At 36.3% G+C, this 20,391-nt stretch overlaps 1 long non-coding RNA gene across 2 annotated transcripts in view; it reads left to right on the top strand.

Annotated features, from left to right (window-relative positions):
- The first annotated feature begins 10,236 nt into the window (after positions 1–10,236).
- LOC128929981 (uncharacterized) overlaps positions 10,237–20,391 on the top strand; it is a 35,418-nt gene continuing 25,263 nt past the window's right edge. For both annotated transcript variants that reach the window (XR_008477412.2, XR_008477413.2), the window contains exons 1-2: positions 10,237–10,446; positions 10,588–10,636. This is a non-coding gene — a long non-coding RNA (uncharacterized LOC128929981). The remainder of the gene's footprint in view (positions 10,447–10,587; positions 10,637–20,391) is intronic.

The raw sequence follows: 20,391 nt of genomic DNA, 5'->3' as shown, positions 1-20,391 counted from the left end.
ACAACAACAAAAGTCTTGGACCAAATGGATTAACAGCTGAATTCTGTCAGGTATATGAAGAACAGCTAATACCAAGGCTATTAAAACAATTCCAATAAATCAAAGAGAAGGGACTCTTCCCTAAGTCATTTTATGAAGCCAGCATCATTCTGATATCAAAACCTGGCAACGACACTATAAAGAAAACTTCAGGCCAATACCTCTGATGAACATAGATGCCAAAATCCTCAACAACATGTAAGTAAACCAAATTTAATAGCATGGTGGAAAGTTAATTCATCATGATCAAATAGACTTCATTCCTGAAATGAAGGTGGGCTCAAAATATGCAAATCAATAAGTATGATTCACCACATAAGTAGAATTAAAAGCCAAAACCCATGATAATCCTAATAGATACAGAAAAAGCTCTCAATAAAATTCAGCATCTCTTTATGATAAAAACACTCAACAAACCAGTCATTCAAGGAACAAATTCACACATCTACAGCCAGCATCATACTGAATGGGAAAAGCTAGAAACATTCCCCTTGAAATATGAACAAGACAAAGTGCCCACTCTTACCACTCCCAATCAACATAGTAATAGAGGCTCTAGCCAGAGCAATCAGGAAAGGGAAAGAAAGGAAAGGCAACTAAACAGGAAGAGAAGAAGACAAACCCTGTTTACTGATGACATAATTCTATATTTAGAAAGCCCCAAAGACTCCATCAAAGGCCTCCTAGAGCTGATAAATGACTTCAGTAAAATTTTACAGTAAAAAAATTTAAGGTACAAAATTCAGTAGCTTTTTTTTTTTTAGATGGAGTCTTGCTCTGACACTCAGGCTGGAGTGCAGTGGCATGATCTCAGTCTACTGCAGCCTCCACCTCCCAGGTTCCAGCAATTCTCCTGGTTTAGCCTCTTGGATGGCTGGGATTATAGGCACGCACCACGACACCCAGATTTTTGTATTTTCAGTGGAGACAGAGTTTCACTATGTTGGCCAGCCTGGACTCGAACTCCTGACCTCAGGTAATCCACACACCTCGGCCACCCAACGTTCTGGGATTAGAGGTGTGAGCCACCATACCTGGTCAAAATGTAGTAGCATTTCTATATACCAATAAATTCCAAGTTGACAGCCAAATCAAGAGCACAATCTCATTTGCAATAGCCACACATGAAAACAAAATACCCAGAGATACATGTAACCAAGACTGTAAAACATCTCTACAGGAAGAACTACAAAACTCTGCTGAAAAACATCTTACATGGCACAAACAGATGGAAAAACATTCCATGCTCATGGATTGAAAGAATCAATATTATTAAAATGGCTATATGACCCCATCTATAGAATTGATGCTATTCCTATCAAACTACAAATGCTATTTTTTTTTCCAGAGTTAGAAAAAAACTCTTCTAAAGTTTATATGGAACCAAAGAGCCTGAATAGCAAAACCATCCTAAGCAAATAAAAGAAAAAAAAAAACTAAAAGTATCACATTATCCCACTTCAAACTACATTAAAAGGCTCCAGTAACCAAAACATATTGTACTGGTATGAAAACAGACACATAGACCAATGGAACAGGATACAGAACTCAAAAGTAACTCCATACCTCTATCACCATCTGATCTTCAACAAAGTCAACAAAAATAAGCAATAGGGAAATTATTTGGTTTGGATGTATGTCCCCTCAAAATCTCATGTTTAAATGTGATCCTCTATGTGCAAGATGGGACCTAGTGGGAGGTGTTGGATCATTCTCTTGGTGATACATGAGTTATCTATTAGTTCATGCAAAACCTGGTTGTACAAAAGAAGCCTGGCACCTCATTCTCTCTTGCTTCCTCTCCCACGATGTGAAAGGCTGGCCTCCCTTCCTCTTCCTCCATGTTCTCACTCATAGGTGGGTGTTGAACAATGAGAACACATGGACACAGGGAGGGGAGCATCACACACTGGGGTCTGTTGGGGGGAAATAGGAGAGGGACAGTGGGGGGCGGTGGGGAGTTGGGGAGAGATAGCATGGGGAGAAATGCCAGATATAGGTGAAGGGGGGGAAGGCAGCAAATCACATTGCCATGTGTGTACCTATGCAACAATCTTGCAAGTTCTTCACATGTACCCCAAAACCTAAAAGGCAATAAAAAAATTAAAAAAAGAACTATGAGCCAAATAAATATTATTTCTTCATAAATTACTGAGCTTCAGGTGCTCCTTTTTATCAATGCAAATGGACTAATACAGGAAAGGACTACCTATTCAATGAATGGTGCCGGGATAACTGGTTATCCGAACACAGAAAAATAAAACTGAACCTCTACCTTTCATCATATGTAAAAACTAGCTCAAGATGGATTAAAGACTTAAATGTTAGATGACAAACTGTAAAATTCCTAGAATAAAAGTTAGGAAATACCTTTCTTGACATCAGCCTTGGCAAAGAATTTATAATTAAGTTCTCAAAAGCAATGCAACAAGAAATTTGACAATTGGGACCTAATTAAATTAAAGATATTCTACACAGCAAAGAAACTATCGATAGAGTGAATAGACAACCTAGAGAATGGGAGAAAATATTTGCAAACTATGCATCGAATAGAGGTCTAATTTCCAGAATCTATAAAGAACTTAAACAAATCAACAAGCAAAAACCAAATCACTTCATTAAAAAGTGAACAAAGAATAGGAACAGATATTTTTCAAGTTAAGACATAAGCAGCTAATAAAAGAAAAAATGCTCATCATCACTAATCATCACAGAAATGCAAATCAAAACCACAATGAGATACCATCTCACACCAAATTACTAAATTACTAAAATGTCAAAATATAACAAATGCTGGTAAGATTGTGGAGAAAAGTAAATGCTATACACTGTTGGTGAGGATGTAAATCAGTTAAGCCACTGTGGGAACTGGTTTGGAGATTTCTTTAAAAAACCAAAAATAGAACTATTACTCAACCCACCAATCTCATTACTTGGTATACAACCAAAGGAAAATAAAGCATTTTACCAAAAAGAAACATGAATTCTTATGTTCATCCCAGCACTGTTTACAATAGCAAAGACATGGAATCAACTTAGGTGCACATCAATGGTGGACTGGAGAAAGAAAATTTGCTACATATATACCGTGGAATACTATTCAGCCATAAAAAAGAATGAAATCATGTCCCTGGCAGCAACATGGATGGAGCTGGAGGCCATTATCCTAAGCAAATTAATACAGAAACAGAAAATCCAAATAGTACATGTTCTCACTTATATATGGGAGATAAACATTGGGCATTTGTGGACATAAAACAATAGACACAAACAACATGTCTATGAAAACAATAGATACTGGGGACTACAAGAATGGTGAGGGAGAAAAGGGTCCAAAAACTAACTGCTGAGTATTACACACACTACCCAGGTAGCAAGATACCTTTATAACAAACATACTCTTGTATCCCAAATTCAAAATAAAAGTTGAAAAAAAGAAGTCTTTTTAAAATCCCAATATATAAATAATATGTAAAATATTATTATATATTTGGTATATTATTTATATTGAAAACTTTAAATTTTATATTTATTATATCAAATATAGTTTATATATTTAAGTATTACATATAATACATATTAATTGTATCAATATTATGTATTATATAAAATAATATATATGCATATTATAATGTTTATGAGAAAACACTGAGCTCAAGGAAACCTTGAAAATAAGCAATTATCTCTGTTGCATGCCATCCTAGTGAGCAGGAGGCCTTGTACCAAATGAAAAGTTAAAGGTCTAGTTGGGGTATTATCATGAGGATCTGTGAGATGAAAAAGGAAGGAAGCTGTGTCTATGGGCCTAGTACCTGGTTATAAATCTGGAAAAAGACAGAAAGGCTATTTCTTCTCATTTCTTATCTTTCTTTCCCTTTACTCTATCTGAAATAGTCCCACTAGAGACTTGTGTCTTTCTATCATATATTTTGTTTTCTTTTTCTGTCACTATCTAATCTACTACATACTTTTTGTCCATTCTTTGTCTGTCTGTATGTCCGTTTTCCTTGGAGAATAAGCACTCAAGAACAGTAACTTCATTTTTATTTACTGCTGAATCTGCAGTGCCTTGCAGGGTATTGGGCCCAGGTGCTCAATGAATTAATTAATGAGTGAATGAAACCCCTTACTCAGCTTGACCTAGCTGTGGCTTTCTTCCTGCTTGGTTTTAGGTCCTGTGTTTGAAGAAATTGTGGTACACTTCCCAAAAGACAATCATGAAATCTAAACTCTCTCATTCCACTGATAGGTCAACAGTGTAAACGTCCCTCAGGTTTACCCTTTATGTCACCTTTGGAACATTTGATTATTGGTGCTGGATCTGTTATACAAGATGACGTTATTGCCTTAGGAAGCTTTTCAAGGAAGTACTGAATCACTAGGTATTTATTTGATTTTAGGACAATCACTTAGCTGAGCTATTTGCTTCAGATATCTTGTTAAGGCAGCATAAAATGGATTAAGACACCTGCTACTGTCCTTAAAATTCTTAACACAATTATTTTAGAGAATTTGGCCCTGTGGCTTAGACATTTCCCTCAAACCATGTTACTATGACTGCAAAACAATGAAAAATACTCTAGTCTCTCTGTCAAAGAAGGAAAAGGAAAGCTCTATTTACTTTGTAAATGCTTAATTACAGAAGCCTTGAGCCAGTCAAGGTTTCTATATTAAACATACCCCCTTTGTCTTTTTCATTTATGAAGTAAAGATGCATTAGAATTTGCAAATATAGAAAGATTTGCAAGTCATTTTTTCTTTACTAATGTCATGATAAATTAAAAATTTTAAACGCTGAGAATAAGCACTCTTTCATTTACTTTTAACTTTATTCTGCTAGAAACTTGACTTTATCATAAACTACTTAATAATAATATTATTATTTTCATTTGGGGTTTTTACTAAAGACAATTCAATGTACTTAGCTACCTAGACCTCAACCAGCCTTTTAAGGAAACCCTGACATGCTCTATTATAGGCGATGTCACCTGCTTTGTAACAAATAATTGACTATGACTGTTAATGGCTACAACAGGGTATGGTCACGCAGGCTGAGAATTCTCAAGATCTGTAGTTGGTGGGCTAAAATCCCCAGGAAGCCAATGGTTTAGTTTCTGAGTCCAAATGCGTAAAACCAAGAGACCAGACAGTGCTAGGTCCATTTGTGTTCAAGTCCAAAGGCAGGAGGAGACCAATGTCATAACTCAAAGACAGGCAAAAGGAGAGAATTATCTCTTAGTCTTTGTATTCAGGCCTTAATGAACTGAATGAGGCCCATCCATGTTGGGGAGAGCAATCTATTTTACTCAGTCTACTCATTCCAATGTTAATCTCATAGAAATACCCTCATAGACACAGCCAGAATAATGTTTAAGCAATTATCTAGGCACCCCATGGCACAGTAAAGCTGACATATAAAACTAACCATCACAACATCTAATATTTTGAACAAAGATTATGACTAGGTGACAGAGCAGAAGTACCATTATTTTGGACAAATATCACTATTTTAGTTTTAGCTTTTTTTTAGACTAAGACATTTTAAGAAAATTATTTTTTAACTATAAGCAGCCAGAAAAAAGCATACAGTAAAACACAAATAAAACAGCTTGGGCACAAAGAAGGTAGTGGCAACATTTTTTGGGTAACTGCCAAACTTTACCGTTATATTATGAGCACCAGTAAAACAGTGGGTCTTAATACATTCCTTTCCCTTCAGGTACACTAAATCAGGAAAGCTAAAAGCAAACTCAGGGGGGCATGTGTGCAGCTGGAGGAAAATGTATGGGAACCAAAACACAACTCTCCCTCCCAAATAAGCACACACAAAAAAGCAAAAGTAGTCCAAGCCTCCAATAAACTCTCCCACCTTAAAACTTTAAAAATTCTTAGTATCTAAAAAGTGTGCCTCTAACCTATCTTGGACAACAGATCCTCTCAGGTTTGTTTTCTCTAAAATAAACCTATCTTAACTGGCAAGCACCTTTTGTATTTCTTTCCTCTTTCTTTAATTCTTACACTAGATACCTGCCATCCTTGCTGGGCCATTCTGCGTTCCATGTGTCTTGGTTGTGTGTCTGGGTTAAGTTGTTAACCTCGTTTTCTATCTATTTATTAATTCAACTAATGTCTATCAAGAAAATACTACATGCCATGTATCTTTTGGATGATGCAATAGTGATCAGTAAAGATAAGTTCTCTACCCAGATGAATTTGAGTGAAGTGGAGAAAACAATGAAACAAGAAATAATCTTTTAAATTGCCATATTAGGGGAAATAAAATACTTCTGAGATATTATTATCCAAGAAGAAAATCTAGGTAAGGGTCCTTTATAAAGGAAGTAAGTTGCTTGTACTTTTTATACTACATTTCCTATTAACTTTGTTTAAAAATTGTACATTTTAATTTATTTTAGTGTGGAAAAGTTTACCTTTTAGGTGAGTGTGTGAGTACAGTTTGTGTCTGTGGGTTTCAGATTTGTAGATTTAACCAACCATGGATTAAAAATATTTTTTAGGAATGCTGATTGGATCTGCACTAAACATGTACAGAGTCTTTCTTGTCATTATTCCTAAACATTACAGTGTAACAACTATTTTACACAGTATTTTCATTGTATTAGATGTTATAAGTAAACTAGAGATGATTTAAAGTATACAGGAAAATGTGCATAGGTTATAAGGAAAAGCACTTTGTAAATGGTACTACATCATTTTATATGAGGCACTTAACTTGAGCATCCATGGATTTTGGTACCTACTGGAGTTCCTGGAATCAATTCCCCCATGGATACCAAGAGACAAACATATAGACATATGTGTGTTTGTAATTCTAAATCATCAAAGTTTTTGTTAGTACATAAGCCATCACACAATGGGAATTTGAAAATTAGGAAAGATTATTACTCAAGAACTGTATTTTAGATTCAACCTGTAAAGGAATGGAGCACAAATATGCAGCTACTTAGGCAGGACTACCTCTCAGACTAGAATAATATATCTATAGCCTAATCAAACTTACTGATCATTCATAGCAAGGTTGTTTCCCATAGAAGAAGTATAGTCAGCAATATAGGAGTGGAAAAGCTGAGCATATTAGTTTTCCATTGCTTCCATAACAAATAAATCAAAAACCTTGTAGCTTAAAACATTTATTATCTTCCAGTATAGATGTCCAGGTTAGGTCCTCAACAGGCCAAATCTAACATGTTAGCCACCTTATTCAGGTTGTTGGCAGAATTTAGAATGTAGTTCTCTGTGGTTGTAGGACAGAGGTCCCCATTTTTTGTACTGGCTATCAGCTGAGAATCCTTCCCAGTTTCTAGAAGCCACCTACATTCCTCAGCTCATGGGCCCCTTCCTCCATCTTCATATCTAGCAACAGCAGATTAAGTTCTTCTCATGTCATACTTGTATGAGCTACACTCTGCCTACCTTTTCCACTTTTAAGAGGCCATATGATTAAATTAGGCCCATCCAGAAAAATCCAGGATAATGTTCCCATCACAGGGTCAGCTGTTTAACAGCCTTAATTCCATCTGAAATCTGATCTCCCTTTTTCCATGTAACATACATATTCATAGCCATAACACCAAGATACAAAGACCATGGGAGCACAAATCCTGCCTACCACATGAGAGAGAAAGTTCTTGGCAGGTCTGTTAGACACCTTCCTGGAAGTGACATCTTTACAAGAAAAAGTCACATATTATGATTTTTCTGACAGGGCTATATTCCAGTGGATGAGAATAACACAGCCTCCTTTTCTGAGAAGCACTTTGTAAAATAAATTGACCTCTTCTGTTGCAATTCTGACTTAACAAGCTGCCTTCCAATAGGTCAGATCCCTGTAATTTTCCATACTACAAAGGCATTTGCTGACCCTGATATATTGATTTTCCTCTGTAGTCTTGTATTTTTCATTGTGAATTAATAAATTGTCATGTACTTAGGTGAGCAAGTCTATCCTCTGAGATATAAAGTCTTAACATACTGACCAATGAAGAGTGAGGTTACAAATAATACAATGCTTAACATTCATTAACCTCTAGAGAATAATTTCTCAAGCTTTAAATGTATACAGATGTCACCATACACTGCTACTGCCACTTCTCCATAAGCCATCCAAACCTTGAGAGACTCTTGACAAAGTGCAATCTTCAGTCTAGTAGTATCATCTGAGAGCTTGTTAGAAATGCAGAACCTTAGGTCTTGCTCCAGACTGAATGATCAGTACAGCTCTAAGTGAGCAGTGTTGTTCTAAGATAAGTAATTCTTGAAGGACCAGCAGCATTGACATCATCTGGGAACTTGTTAGAAAGGCAAGTTCTCAAACCCCACTCCAGATCTATTGAATCAGAATCTCTGGATGTAGGGTTCAGTGATCCATGTTGTCACCCCTACAAATGGTGCTCATGCAGGCTAAGTCAAGGAACTGCTAGTCAAGAGCAGCGGTTCTCAAACTTTGCTGCACATTAGAATCAGCAGGATAGTTTTTAAAATTTCTGATAGCCATACCATGTCCTATAAATTAATTCAAAATGCCTGAGGGAAGAAGACAGACATGAGTACTTTTAAAAGATCCCAGGTGTTTTCAAAGAGCAATCAAGTTTTGGAATCAATACTTACACTACAATAAATTCACCAATATAAATGGCAAATCTGGCAGCTGTTCTCTGTGCTGTTTTCTGTTATCTGCATGTCAGAATCACCTAGTTGATGCCATCATCCCATTTCCAGAGATGCTGATTAAATAATTCTGGGTATCAAAATTACTTTTTCTTTTTTGTTTACTTTACAAAAAGAAACACTCACTATTTTTGATACATTGTTATATGGGTCTTTATAAATACATTGAGCCCTGTTTCCACTTCCAGAGTCATGATGAAGAGAAGTTCCATCATTCACAAAACTTTCTCCTCACAAAGCCTTTTTAGGTTAACCTTTCTCCCACCATCAGCCCATGCAACCCTAATTTTTCTTTTTATTTGTCATTTAGAATAATTTATATTGATTTGTTGTCTAATTAACAGATTATTTCTTCATTCGAATTTGTGGGGTCCACTGAAAAGCCAAAGGCATTATTTATCTGTTACTATCTCATATCTAGTGCTTCCAATTTGCTTGCTTTTTATAATTCCTATATCTCTGCTGAAAGTTCACATCTCATATTGCATGTCATCCAAATTTAATATACACATTGTTATTTTAGATTCTGTGTCAGATAGCTTCAGTGTCTGTGGCATACCTAACAATCAAGGTGTTGACTGTTCTATTTGTTGGCATTGTGTTTATTCTTCTTGTATTCTCTACTGTGAAGGTAAGTAATTCAAAATTTAAGCTGGTTGGAAATTTGAAATATTTGAGCCTAAAAGGTACCAGGGTAGACCTCTTTTCTCTTCCCTATTGATCTTCATTATAGATTAACTTTCTCACCTTTCTTACAAAAAGGCTTCATGATTATCACACTGCCTACAGTGGAATGTTAAATACACTCATTTAAATTGGAAAGGAAATTAAAATAAGCTGTAAAGAAAACAAGCTGAAGAGAAAAGAAAACAGGCTCTAATTAAATTGTAACTCATCCACCGGCCTTGCATAGAATTTCTCGTTTTCTGCCCATAGAAGCAAGACCTTAACTTTTAATTTCAGAGCAGTAACTTACTTCTCTGAAGTCCATGTTTCCAGGATGGTCATAACCAGTTTTTTACCTGAATAAACTCTTTAAAACTGGATTCTGATCCTTTTGAATATTTTAGTTAGACAACATGCATCATTTTTTGTTTGTTTAAAATGGCCAGCTGTGTATTATAGTGTAAGTGTAACCAGGGGAGCGTATCCAACTTACCATTCCGAAGAGGTTCTTAGTCTCGCTAACTCCTCCGAAGATTGGGGAAAGAGGTCCTGGAGGCGAGGTTACCATTGCAATAAATATCGTGGACCCAAAGAGTTTTGCAGAAAAGTGATTTATTAGAGAGAGAAGAAAGACAGCTCCTACGCTATCATTCCAGGAGACCTAGAGAAGGTAAGGAGCAGCTGAATTTTAACCCTTGAGTTATTCCTGCCCTTTCATGTTCTTGTCCAATGAGAGGAGTTCTTTCAACTGCCTCTGGAGTGATTGATCTTTGACTCTGACATTGGATTGGCTACTTGGTCCACGACTGAGAGTTACAGAGCCCCCTCCTCCCGGAGCTTTCCACGGGTTTCTTGGGACAATAGAGCCCACCTGGCTTTCCCCAGCTAGCGGGCAAGTGGAGAAACCCAGACAAAGAACTTTACATTTGAAACCCCTCTGCTTCCTAGATGAAGACGTGGAGGCTGGGAAACTCCTGCCTTTGAAACCAAGCCTCTTGGACCCAGGAAGAGTCTGGTTCCCGGATGGAGGCATGGAGCCATGGAGAAGTCCCTGTAGGTACAGTAGACCCTTGAACAACATGGGTTTGAACATCGTGGGTTCGATTATAGTCAGATTTTCCTCTGCCTCAGCTACCCCTGAGACAATAAGACCAATCCCTCCTCTTCTTCCTCCTCGGTTTCTTCAACATGAAGATGACAAAGATGAAGACCTTTATGATGATTCGTTACCACTTAATGAACGGTAAATATATTTTCTCTTCTTTATGATTTACTTAATAACATTTTTTCCCTAGCATACTTTATTATAAGAATACACTATATAATGCATATGAAATAGATGTATTAGTCAGCTGTTTATGTTATCAGTAAGTCTTGCTGACAACAGTGGGCTATTAGTTTAGTCTTGGCAAGTCAGTGTTCAAGGATCAATTTTACAGGCTCAGGTACATAGGTTTTACACCTGGACATTAGCACTCTTTTCCTTCTGTTAGGCATTTAGTGTGGAGATTGTGTTAGTCTAGTCAGAAGTTAGTCTGAGTTTAAGGTTTGTTGTAGCTATGGTTACAACCCTCAGTGAACCTGTGACATTGTAATTTATATTACAAAATATGTATTCAATGTTTGTTCTTGTCTCCTGGCACACAGCTCCCAAGGCACTTGGAATCTTCAAAGTGATGACTAGTGCCTGTGGGTTTCTGGTTGGGAGAATTGGTTGCCATGAGAACCAAGCCTGTGATTACAGAGTTGTAATTTTCGACCCCACCCCTTGATCTCTAGAGAGGGGAGAAGAACTAAAGGTTGAGTAAATCATAAGTAGTCAGTGATTTTTCTCAATCATGTCTATACAAAAAACCCTCCATAAAAGAAAAAAAAGAAAGAAAAGGACAGGGTTTAGAGAGCTTCTAGGTTGCTGAACACAAGGGGGTCCTGAAAGGATGGTGCACACCTGTTTTCTCATTACTTACCAATCTAGCAAATTAACCCGAGGGGGGTACAGGTGTCCCTGATTAATTGATCGTTAGAAGAACAGGGCAGATTACCTCTGCCAATCTAGCAAATTAACCTGGGGAGGGGGGTGCAGGTGTCCCTGATTTATGGACAGTTTGAAGAACAGGTCACAACGTGGGACTTGTTACTGGCATCTAAAGTGTGAGCAGTCTTGCAGGACTTAATTATGGGAGATCTGACACTATTCAAGTAGATCAGGTCAGAATTGAGTTAATTGCAAGGTGATATCTGTTAGAGAATTTCTGGGATTTGAGGAAAAAACTTCCACACATACAGTGTTAAAAGCGTTCTGAAAGTATTGAGAATGTTGAGTGGTATATGACAATGGAAAAAACAGTTTTGTTTTCCTATTCTCACAGAACCATATACTTAACATTTTTCTACCACTAACTTGAGAGTAAGAACTGGTTTCCTAGAGGGTTTTCTCAGACTTCTCCACCATCAGTTTAAAGTCTTCTCTTTATATGCCTTAGAGAGGCTGTGTTTTCAAATTCTTGTCTCACTCCCAGCAGTATTTCAGTCTTATGTGTTAGATGATCTTGTTAATCTGATTATGCACGACTTGTAGAGGGTGTTTAATTTTGTTCTAATTAAGAACAAAATCAAATGTCTTAGAACAGCACCGAGTCCCTGGGTTTTGGGGGTGGGGTCTTCTCAATGCTCCCACCTCACTCCCAGCTGTGATTTAGGGCCAAGTTGGTATTCCTGCCTCCTTACCAGTGGCAGCATGCTTTTTTCCATCCTTCAATCCCCATCTTCAATGGGTTGTCACCAATGTATCTGAGTAGATTAAACTCTTGCTCTATGAAGGATATGGGGGGCGAGAGTCCTGTTGAAATTTTTCGCCATCACACAGTGGCTGTTGTTGTTCCCTTCCTCTGGCTTGCACTGTCAGAGATGCTTTATCAGAACTCTTGCCAGCCCTTTTTGGCACCTGCTGAGATCCCTGGAGAAGAATATGCAAGGGAACAAGATTTTTCCTCTATCTGTAACTCCCAGGGGCTTCATAATATCTTACCAGCCCACACTTGTGCTCCACAAATTTATTATCTGTTTTAGCTGAATTATTCTTTCTGGTATCTTCTTATAACATCTACCCCAGGAAAGTAGATGCTGTATACCTGCAGATGCCTGACTCTTTTTATATTTTATTCTTGTTAGCTGCCCTACAAACTCAGCTCTCTAATGGGTTCAAGAAAAGCCATGAACATTTGTTTTTGCTCTAAAAGGTGTGTGTGTGACACCATTTACAGCTCTCTACATTCCAAAGCAGAAACTGGAAGTCTGGGAATTGGATTTTTAAAAGCATTTCAGGTGATTTTAATGTGCATCCAAGGTTGAAAACCCTTGCCTTTTAATGTGCTTCCAAGGTTGAAAACCATTGCCTAATTCAAAGATTATTCCTCAAGTCAGAAAATGTGTGTCTTGCCTTTTGCACCACTCAAAATACAAATGGGGGATCCTACTTTTAGTAGGTTAATTAATGGCACTAAGTTAATCTGCTTCTCAGTGTCATCTTTCCATCTTATCTGTTTGGTCTGGGGCTTTTTATGTGATTTTATCACATTGACATTCCTGGATTTATTGCCAAACTAAGTGTATAGGTTTCTAGCTCCAGAATAAACAAACACACAAAAGACAAAGGGAAAGACAAAGAAAAGACAATAACTTCACAAATAAATGTACTTAAATATTTTTTCAAGCCAGAGACTGATCAAACAAAAAACATTAGTGGGAAGTGAAGAAAAAAAAATGAGAAAGGAATAAGTAGCACATATATTTAGTAATCAGTTTGTCACATACACATTTGAAGAAGGAATATGTCAGTTATGTATTTTTACAAGTCAAAATACTTGGGATAAAATGAGAAGTGGTCAACTGCATAAAATTACACATTTTTTTCCCATTGTAAGAACAAGAACAGAAAACCAAACACCGCATGTTTTCACTCATAGGCAGGTGACAAACATTGAGAACACTTGGGCACAGGGAAGGGAACAAAAGTCACTGAGGTAGGTTGGGGGTGGAGGGGAGGGAAGAGGAGGGACAGCAAGGGGCAGGGAGGTTGGGGAGGGATAACACTGGGAGAAATGCCTGATGTAGGCAATGAAGGGGATGGAGACAGCAAACTACCATGGCATGTATGTACCTATGCAGCAATCCTGCAGGATGCAGGATGGCACATATACCCTAGATCCCAAAGTACAATTTTAAAAAAGCAAAGAAAAAAAAAGAATACTGAAATAAACATTAAAAGCTAGTGAGAATTGCCTTATTTGAAAAATAAAAGCAGAGACTCAAAATGAATGATTACTTAAAATATTCCTTACATTGTTCTGCACTGTGTTTCACAAATAGAACTTCCAATATTATTCTTGTTTCTTTAATAATTGAGACCTAGGCTGGGCATGGTGACTCATGCCTGTAATCCCAGCACGTTGGGAGGCCAAGGTGGGCAGATCACTTGAGGTCAGGAATTCAAGGCCAGCCTGACCCACATGGTGAAACCCTGTCTCTATTAAAAATACAAAAATTAGTGGGCATGGTGGCACGTGCCTGTAATCCCAGCTACTCAAGAGTCTAAGGCAGGAGAATCACTTGAACCGAGGAGGCAGAATTTGCAGTGAGCCAAGATCACACCACTGCACTCCAGCCTGAGTGACAGAGCAAGACTCCATCTCAAAAGAATATTGAGACCTTTTAGTTAATTTCCTATAGAAATTATTTTGGAGAAATGACTACAATTGCCTTTATTATTCTCCTTTCAGTATTTATATTACTATATTATAGGTACTATTTCTTAATATACTAACATTCTCAGTTTTAGCAGATTCTTCAAGCTTCACATATCTAATGTGAACTCAGAAAAGACAATTATCTGACAAATGTCTAACCAGTATTATGGGAGCATATAAAGACACTAAAGAAGAATTGCAAAACAAAAATCATTAGGATTGTTCTGACTTTTATTTATTTTGCTTCTATCTCTGTCCCTCTTCACTCTAACACAGAAACACACACACACACACACCACACACAGATGGCTACATACATATATTTACGGATAACTGATTTATATCCCTGGAAATATTTAAAAGTGAATGTAACCTCTAATTTTACATACAGTGCAATTTTTTCCTCCTGGATACTATTCTATTTCACATTCAAGGTACATACCTAATTATGAATGTATATGGAAAAGTAATAACAAAGAGGAAGTATTAAATTCTGAAACATGTTTTCTTTAGTTCCAATCTCAACAAACCTCCATTTTCACCTTGCTGTCTATTCATATACGTACTATTTCAAAATTTGGCAATTGCTATAAAGCGTAATCTAGGCCAGCTTAATATCAGTAGTCATTGACGTTGTAAACACAGTTGAAAATAACCTCCCAAATTAACAAAACATCACTTAAATTACATTCCTTAAAAGCAGTACCTTTGGTAGGCTCATGCTTTAACTGACACCAACAATTGCCCGAGAATGTGGAAGTCAATGAACCAAAAAAGGAGCATTACCAGTTAGTGCTTTTACAATCTGTGAGCAATTTGGAAACAGGTTTCCAAATGTAGACAAAAACAGTAAAAACATTCGAAAAACTGCTGATGAACAAACCCTGGGATATGTAGCTACAGTTGGGAATTTACCATCATTATCTGGTCACACTAGGTCCTTTCAGCCACAGAGAACTGATGTATCATGTGAAAAGGTATACATTTTATTTTTGTTGATTAAAATTTTACTAGTTTGTATTAAGGTGAATTTATTAGGTGAAAACTAATAAAAATATATTTACCCAAAAGACGTATACATGAACACATAGTTCTTTTTCTTTGTGCAAGCCAGCCAGTTGCATCTGGATGACTGCATTCTAGAGATCAGAGTCAATCCAAAAGTTCACAGGCCTCTACAGAAGTATTTTAAGGCAATCCAATCTAGCTTCAAGTTGGCAGAGTCAGAACAGTCCAAAGTTTTCTCAGAGAACCACATAAGTAAGAAATTGTAATAAGATTGAGCTCTGAACAAAGAGAGTAAGAATAGAGAAGAGTTTTCTGTAGCCCACTCATACTGGTTCCGGATAACCACTGTGTGCATCTTCCTGACTGTATCGGGAGTCGGCTATTAAAGGAGACTTTAGAACATGAAAAATCAGCTACGAAATCAGCTACAAAAGGAGAATTTAGAAGACGAAAAATAACATATCAGGTTTGTTTATTTGTTTCTCCCAGAGAGCTAGTTTATTAGCATGCTTTTAGAATGTAAGTTTACAATAAAAACAACATGAATGACAGTCAATACAACTTTTAGAGTCATGTTAGGCCAGGTTTATAGTTTGGTACTTCCAGGCAAAGAGCAGCACATTTCTTTCTAAAGGAGAAAATGTGCTTCAGGATGTAGAAAAAAAGATAATTAAATTTGTGTTCAAATTCTGGAGAAGCTTATACTATTAAAAACTCAAGCCCCTTACTGAAGTAGAAATACATTAGAAGGTCTATTTAAGGTTATATCCACAGACCAAAGCTTATTCCTATTTGCTCAATATAACACAGTTCCTATGGACGAAGGTGCTCTATAAAATAGCTATATTTGCTAATTAGCATGTTGGTAACAATTTGGAATAAGAAATAGAAAAGTACCTGAAATGATAGTGAAATTGAGTCCTTTTTAATTATCTTTTTTCTACATCCTGAAGCACATTTTCTCCTTTAGAAAGAAATGTGCTGCTCTTTGCCTGGTAGTACCAAACTATAAATCTAAAGGCCAGAAAAGCTGTGGTTCAGATGAGAAAGTCTGGAAAAGCTGCCTAAGTGAACACGGTGTATTTTCTTTGCATGCAATGATAGAAACTTCATGTTTATCCTCAGATTTTCACTTTCTAGGCCAACACAATCTTGCAGCCTCTATTTTTCTTGATTCTTGTCCTGAATTAACCTCGAGGTGACTAAATAAATCTTGGAATCTTATCATTGAAGGTATATATAATGTTCAGAACTAGGAAATATTCTGGTAATATTTGTGAAAGTTACCCTGAGTTCAGGCTTTCCACTAACGTATCAGATGGGATACTGGAAAATGACCTCAGCCAATACAAAAACCTGCTGGAAAAAGTCAACTTTAATCTTACAGAAAATCACTAGTGTTTCAACCAAGCAGCAGTTGAAGTTATAAGAGCACTGGAAGTAAGAAACACCAGAGTTTCTTTTCAAGGACTCTGGAAAAGTTTCCAAATTTTTAATATTTAAAATGCTAAAATTAATCAAGATTAAATTTGATGATTTCACTTTAGTAAGGCTGTAAACAAATTAAAATCACCACCAAAAAAAAAGCAGAAAGCTTTTGGAAGTTTAAAGTATTTTCTTAAGATGTAATTAGCAATGTTATTTATTAAATGTTGTGGGACAATTTTTCAAAGCAAATCATTCAGAATATTATTTTACATATTCTAAATATTTGTTATACCCAAAGTTATTATACAAAAACACACTCTCTAATAACACTTGCATATGCCATAAATATAACATTTTAGATAAATCATAAAGTGATAGATTCCATGTTTGACTCTATTAAACACATACCATACAGTACTAGAAATGAAATAAATTGTTAGCTTTATAAATGCATGTAACGTTTTTAATTTTTATAATTTTTATAAAATGTAATACTCAAGTCAGTTACGAGACTTCAGCATGCTGTATATAGCAGGAGTAGCGAAAGACAAAGGAGGGTGCCATCATATACCCACAATGTACAATATAGTGCATCTCTTTCTCCTTAGAATCCCCATTTGTTGATGCCCAAATTTGGAAATAATCCATAAAAAGTTTTTTTTCCTTTTTTATTTTTAATTTAATAAACTTAACTAGGGAAGCAACATCCCCTCTGCACCATTCTAGATGTCCACATGCCTAGTTCTTGTAGACATACCTGAGTCCAGAAATGCTAGAAGCTGTAAGAATTCTAGTCTAGGTATTGATAAAGAAAACACTGCAAAATATATTGTAGATTGAGACTGGAAAACGGAAGATTTATAATTTCTTTGAAAACAAACAGTCATTAAGATACTCTTCCCTAGGGGCTAGGTTTGAATGAACTTAGACACAGACAAAGCTCTAAGTTCCTCTTTCAGCTTTTTCATATTGATTTTTGCATTAGAGATAGTGAAACATATAATTTATTTTAGAGAAACAAAATTAGCAAATTTGGTGGAGTAAGACCTCTAAAAATTCTCTCCTTTGTGAAAGCTTTGAGCAACTGACAAAAATTAGCTTTGTCAGAAATCTGGACATTAACCAAAGACTTGCAGTAATCTGGAGAGCATTTGTTGAGAAATAAGTTTGATCTCATTAAAAAGAACAAGCTTTGTGACATTTTACTTTGCCCTATTTTTATCGCATGCTTCAGCTCCATGGTTGATTTGAAAATCAATAGCCCACAATTGCAATGAATGCCAGCAGTCAGGAACCCCAGTGGTGGCAGAATGGGATTGGAGCTCTGTCAAACCCTCATTCTCAAAGGACTGTGGTAGCTTGGAAGATCTGATATGCAAAGTTGTCTGTCTTTATTTGATCTGTCTGCTCAGTCAAAAAAAGACAAAAATACGCCGGGCACGGTGGCTCACGCCTGTAATCCCAGCATTTTGGGAGGCTGAGGCAGGTGGATCACGAGGTCAAGAGATCAAGACCATCCTGGTCAACATGCTGATACCCCGTCTCTACTAAAAATACCAAAAAATTTAGCTGGCCACAGTGGCGCGTGCCTGTAATTCCAGCTCCTCGGGAGGCTGAGGCAGGAGAATTGCCTGAACCCAGAAGGCGGAGGTTGCGGTGAGCCAAGATCGCGCCATTGCACTCCAGTCTGGGTAACAAGAGCGAAACTCTGTCTCAAAAAAAAAAAAAAAAAAAAAAGACAAAAATAGCATGATTCCAAATCTAAAGTAGTCAAACCATACTACCATGAATCTATCTAAAGTGGTGAAATTCATAGAAAGTAGTCAAATTCATAGAAACAAGATATAATAGAGGCGACCATTGAGGGCTGGTGACATGAGGAAAAGGGAAGTTGCTTAATTGATAGGGAATTTCAGATTTGCAAGATGACAAGTTCTGAAGACTTGTTTTATAACAATGTGAGTACCCTCAACACTATTGAAATATATACTTAAAATGGTTAACATGGTAAGTTTTATGTAATGTGTTTTTTCCCACAATAAGAAAAAGATATATAGGAAAAATTAATCCCAGCTGGCTTTTTTTGCAGAAATTAACAAGTTGATCCTCAAGAAAATGTGAAGTAACAAGAGACTCCAAAAAATCAAAACAATATTGATAAAGAACAAAGAGAACATACATATCCTGATTTCAAAACGTACTGTAAGACTTCTGTAATAAAGTCAGTGTGGTACTGGCATAAAGACGACATATACATCAATCAAAGAGAAATGAGGGTCCAGAACTGAAACACTTTTTTTTTTTTTTTCTGAGATGGAGTTTCGCTCTTGTTGCCCTGACTGGAGTGCAATGGCGTAATCTCCGCTCACCGCAACATCTGCCTTCCAGGTTCAAGCTATTCTCCTGCCTCAGCCTCCCAAGTAACTGGGATTACAGGCATGCGCGACCACGCCCAGCTAATTTTGTATTTTTAGTAGAGACGAGGTTTCTCCATGTTGGTCAATCCCTACTTTTACTGGCAACTGACTTCAAAAGTAGTGCTGAGACAATTCAATGTAGAAGGAACGCTTTTCAGTAACTACTACTGAGGCAATGGGATATTCACATGCCAAAGAATAAAGTTGTATATCAATCTCAACCCTGTATAAAAGTTGACTCAAAATGAATTAATGAATGAAAAAAATTCTAAAACTATAAAAATCTTAAAACAGATATATGTCTTTGTGACCCTGGATTAGCTAATAGTATTTTAGATATGACACTCAAAGCACAGAAACAAAAGAAAAAAGATAAATTGGACTTCATCAAAACTAAAAACTTTAAGCATAAAAGGACACTATTGAGAAATTGAAAAGACAATCCACAGAATGAAGAAAAACACTTGCAAATATATATATATATATATATATATATATATTTCATGTTCATGATTTTTTCTCTCCCCACTTGAGAAATATTCTTTAAAATTTTTGATCATTTTTATTGACTATATATCAATGTGAGTAATACCTCAATAAAAATGTTTATATCAAAAATTCACAGAAGGAGGGAAGGAGTTCACGTATTTCATATACTATGAAATCTACCCATTTAAAACATGCAACACAATGATTTTTTAGTATATTTGCAGAACCATGGAACCATAACATCTCTAATTTTAGAAAATCTTTGTTTTTCCTAAAGGAAACACTTGTATCCATTATCAGTCATTCCCCAACTGCCCACACTACTTTTCCAACCCTACTAATCTACTTTTTGTGTTTTTTCTGAAAAAAAAAAAAAATTATATATATATAACAAGAATTTGAATGAATATATATATTTGACAGTTTAGTATACAGAATATATAAATGACTTACAAATCATCAATAAAAAATTCAATTTTAAAATGAGTAAATGCTTTAAACAGACATTTCTACAAAGAAATATACAAAAGAACAATAAGCAAATGAAATACACTCAGCATCATTACTTCTTAGGGAAATGCAAATCCACACCACAATGAGATACCAGTTCACCCTCACTAGGATGGCTGTAATTTTTAAGAAAGAAAAACAAGCAGTTTTGTTAGAGACATGGAGAAATTAGGATTCTTATACATTGCTGGTTCCCAGAACATTGGAAAACTGAGGCAGTTGCTTTGGAAAACAGTTTGATAGTTCCTCAGAAAGTTAAACACAGTTATCACATGATCCAGCAATTCCACCTTAAGGTATTTACCTGAGAACTAAAAACATACGTTCACACAAAAAATATATGCAAATGTTCACAGTAGCATTACTCGTAAAAGCCTAAAAGTGGAAACAACCCAAATGTC

The sequence above is a fragment of the Callithrix jacchus genome, chromosome 17 (genome assembly GCF_049354715.1).
Source record: "Callithrix jacchus isolate 240 chromosome 17, calJac240_pri, whole genome shotgun sequence".
NCBI classification, from domain to species: Eukaryota; Metazoa; Chordata; class Mammalia; order Primates; family Cebidae; genus Callithrix; species Callithrix jacchus.
This window is presented reverse-complemented; position numbering and strand designations above follow the sequence as displayed.